The following is a 4565-nucleotide window of genomic DNA, read 5'->3' on the forward strand; positions in this document are numbered from 1 at the left end:
ACTGACCCACAGAGCCACAAGCCCAGAGCCCAGCCAGCTGGCAGATGCCCCCAGACTATCAACACCCACACCCAAAGGAACCAGGAAGGACAGAGCTCACACCGGGCAAACCATCAGGTCAAGTTCCCAGTAGGCAGGACCCCTAGATACCCTCCTGACTCTGCTGGGAGCTCAGAGAAACTGACAGGAGTGGACGCTGGAACTGGGCCTGTACTCAGTTGCCTAGGAGCTCGCTGGTGAGCGCAGTGGGTAGGGTTCAGGGCAGGTGGGAGCACCTTCCAGCCTGCTGCCGGTCCCAAGGCAGGTGGGTCCGTTTCCTGGCCTGGCCCAAGGGGGGTCCAGGGGCCTCTCCCTGGGAGCAGGGCTGTACAGGCTCCTAGTGTAGCCGAGTGTCTCCTGAGATCACGGCCAGGAGGTGCGCTGCACCAGAAGCCTGCCCAGAGTGAGCAGCCTCTGGGGAGAGCCCCTCGGAGGAGCTGGCCCACCTACGTTTCCCTCTGAGCCCACAGCACAGCTGCCCGCCTGACCCCCACAGGCCCTGCCAGGGTGCTTAAGCTGGGCTGGCCTCCCCACCCGCCAGGTTCCTGGTGCAGGGTGCTGTCCAGGGCCGCCCCTGCTCTGGGCCTCTGCTGCACTTCCTGCGGTCCCCCGGCCCATCCTCTGCAGGCTCTACGTCCAGGTTTCCCTTCCCAGGAGCTTTGTCCCCAGTACGGGGCCTCCGGCCTGCCCTGCTGGGCAGACCTTCCTGGAAGGGTGGCTGCAGGGACTTTTGTCACCGTGGGGGTGTGTCTCCGTGTCCCCTACGTGACTTACAGACATGGCAGCGAAGCTGGAGCCCAGACCCTCCAGAAGGGCAGCCCGAGTCAGGCCATGTCACAGGCCCAGCCTGCTGGCCCTCAGGTGGCAGCAGGGGCACTAGGGACTGTCCCTCCCCCAGTGCCTATCTAGAGCCATGACTTTCCCCTACTGCCCAGCCCTGGGGCCTCCCTCTGCCCAGGCTGGGGGTACCCTGCTCCCCTGCCCACTGCCCCACCTCTGCTCCTCCGAACCAGACAGCTCCCCTCGATAGGACATGCTTCCCAAACCTCCCTGCAAAGGCAGGCGCGGTCCCGGGGGACAGCCCAGCCTCTCATGTGGCAAACACAGGGTCCCTCAGGGGCTGCCTGCCCCACCCAATGCCCCTCAGACCCTGCACACAGGGCATCAGGACGCCACCCAGATGGCCACCCAAGCCCTGAGCCCAGCCGTGAGCCCCTCCAGCCCACCCCAGGCTCCCACAGGCAGAAGGGGTCAGCCAGTGAGGAAGGAGGCTGGCAGCCCGGGCAAGCAGGTGGGGTCTGGGGCCCTGGCGGGACAGGGTGGGCTGCTGTGTGCACCCCACCCCAGGGCCGGGGCCCAGTCTCCCCTTCCGCCCGTCTGCCTGCCCCTCCTTCCCTCCAGATGCACCAGGGCGCCCTCCGTGTGGAGGGGAAGTCACAGAGGGTCTGGGAGGAGGGTCTCTCATGGTGAGACTGCAGCCTGGGCACCACTGCAGCTGGCTGCACAGCCAGACCAGCTGGCACCTCGGGGAGCTGAGGCCCGGTGGGGACCGTGCAGGACCCCTCCCCGCTGACCCCAGGGCACTGTCCTGCCATCAAGGCCCAGCTGCCCTCACCCAGACCCCGGCAGGGTGGGTGTGGGCGGAGTGGAGTGGCCGGGGCAGCTGGGGTGGGGAGGGGAGTCCAGCTGCAGATGCTACCCCGACCCAGGAGCAGGCTTGGGGGTGGGGGAGCACAGAACTCTCTCACGGCGGGAGCGAGCCCTGCGTCAGCCCTCTGCCCCCCTGCCCTCAGGAGTCCTCCCTCGGCCGGCGTGGTGACCGGCCAGCCGGGCGGCAGAACCCTGGCTTCAGGTCGGACCCCACGCCCCAAGGAGGCCCGGAACCCGAAGGCTGCCAGACCGGGGCTCGGGCAGCCGCTCAGGTCCGCGATGGCCATGCCTCGCGCCTGAAGGGGTGACGTTCCGTGGCCGCAAGCTGGGCTGGGGACAGGGGCATCTGCCTCAGTGTCCGTCCCCCGTGGGCTCGTCCCGACGTGGACCAGGCTGAAAGCACCCAAGGGCTCCACAGGACACCACCCTGCAGCATACAAGACCAGCGGGGCGCTGAGCACCCTGCAGCCAGGGGGTTTCTGCACCTGTCTGTGCCACGGTGGTATGGTGGTAGCTGGTACCACGGCGACACGCTCAGGGACAGAAACCCCCGCCCCCAAGTGGCCCGTTAGCAAGGAGCCTACCCTCTGGATGTGGGGCACAGCCCTGCCCTCCCAGCCAGCAGACACCCACACACCCTCACCCTGCATTCGCAAGGGGCAGCAGCAGCCTGAGGAAGGGTCCTGGGCCCGGAGGCGGGCTGCCTGAGAGGAGACGCAGCCGGCGGGTCTCCCAGCAGCTTCCCGCCACAGGGCCCCTGGCAGAATGGAATTTGCGCAGGCCTGATGCAGGGTGGCCCTCTGGCTGGAGCTCACATTGCCTCGGGCCACTCGTGAAACCTGCCCGCAGGGGGAGTCCACAGGCTCAGAGGCCCAGGCCCTCGGCCCCGCCCTGACAGGAGACCCCCCAGCCCAGCCCAGCAGCACACCCTTCATGGCAGAGGCCTCGAGGCCCAGAGTGCAGCCGGGGATATGCTGAGCAGCCCTGGGTCACGCTGGAGCTGATGGGAACGACACCGTGAGAGAAGCTGTGGCCAAACCGGCCCCCAGGCCTCCGGGGACCCAGGCCCGGGCCAGAGGGCAGAGGGCAGAGCGCAGCCGGCCAGGCGCTGTCCTCGGACCCTGGGGTGACTGCAGCACATGCCCCCCAGTGCCCCGTTTCGTGGTGAGGTCAGGGAGCTGGGCTAGTCCATGGGGTCCTGGACCTGTCCCCGCCCTCCCTCCCACCATGGCTCTGGAGCCCCTGGCCAGAGCTGCCGAGTGTCACATCCTGCCACCACTGACCCCTCACAGACACCCCAGGAGACCCAGAGCCGGACTGGCCCCGTGCATCCACCAGGACCACAGCCCTCCCACGCTCTGCCCACTGCCCGGGGTCAGCAAGGGTGCCGGCTCACGGGGAGCAGACTTGGAAGACACCACCATGGGCTGGAGGCCAGCCAGCACTCAGGCCCCGTTTCAGAAAGTGGCCCCGGGAAGACCACCCCAGAAAGGGACCGTCCCGCCCTCCACGCACCCACAGCCGAGCCTCCGGGCCTCCCCTGGGTGGGGACCTTCCTCCAGGCGATGCCCTTCACAGAAGCCCCATGACACGGCCGCTCCCAGGTCCTCACAGGCCTCTGTCCCAGCTCTGGGAACTCAGCCATGCCAGGCAGCTGGGGTACCCCAGCCCACAGCAGGACCCCCAGAAGCCTGAGCCCACCGTGGGTCAGGGCAGGGTGGACCCTACATTCACAGGTGTGCCCACCTACCTGCGCCCCCCATCACCCCCGAGTCTGTCTCCAGGAGGGTCTGGAGCCCCCCTCATGGTAAAGGCCGCGAGCCGGGCCCCAACGGCCAGCGCTGGTCACCGGTTGGAAGGCAACCTGAGGACAGCCAAGCCCCAGGCAGCCTGTTCCCTGTGCGGCAGCCCACGCCCACCCGGCTGCCAGGCATGCAGGAAGCAGATAAGCTCCGGGCCAGCTCAGGTGTCTGACCACAGAGCCCTTTCCTGCCCCCAGCTTCCTGCCCTGCCCCACCCGCGATACACACAGACCTGGGAGGTTCTTGGATAGCTTCAACATAGGGCTGGGATCGCCCTGAGAAGATTGCCCTGTTTTCCTTCATTCTTCACTCATCCATTTATTCGTCATCCCAGGGTGCCTGAACGGGGCCTGGGGTGTGGCTGCAGGCAGGCACAGGCCACGCTGCAGTCTGCGCACTGGTGCAGCACAAGGCCGTGAGCGGAAGTGCAGGGATGGCTCAGAGTGTGGGTCTCCCTGCCTGATCTGGTCTGGGGTCAGTCAGGGTGACTTCCTGGGGGAGGCGGCACTTTTAGCTACAGTTGGAGAGGAGTATCTAGGACTTGGTGACAGGACAGAGGGATGCGCAAGGACACACCAGAACTCTGCCTGCACAGACGGGCCCTGGGGAGGACGAGGAAACTCAGCTGGCAGCGCCAGAGGTTCACAGCTCCAAGACCCTACGCTCAGCCAGAAAGAGTCCCCAGCAGGGCAGGGGCTCCTCAGACCAGAGCAAGCCCGTGCTCCTGACCCTGGGCGGTGGGAAGGGCCCGAGGGAGGACTGGGACCGCAGAGGGGACGCCTAAGCTTCCCCACACCCGCTCCGGGTCCCTAAGACCCGCACGGGAAAGATTGAATGCACCAGGATCACCCAGAATCTCGTCGAAATGCAAAAACAGATGCAGCATTCGGGCGGGGGCAGCCCGGGCGACCCTGAGCCGCTGGTCCACAGTGAAGGGGACTCCAGAGAGTCCTGGACGCACCTGGACAAGGACACACTGCTTGGACAGCGAGCGTGCCAGGAAGGTGGCTGTGGAGGGCACCATTCCCCACCCACCCCAGCCAGCCACCGGGAGGTCCCCGCCTCCTCCCAGAA

The sequence above is a fragment of the Neophocaena asiaeorientalis genome, unplaced genomic scaffold (assembly GCF_003031525.2).
Source record: "Neophocaena asiaeorientalis asiaeorientalis breed wild unplaced genomic scaffold, Neophocaena_asiaeorientalis_V1.1 scaffold969, whole genome shotgun sequence".
In the NCBI taxonomy this organism is placed as follows: Eukaryota; Metazoa; Chordata; class Mammalia; order Artiodactyla; family Phocoenidae; genus Neophocaena; species Neophocaena asiaeorientalis.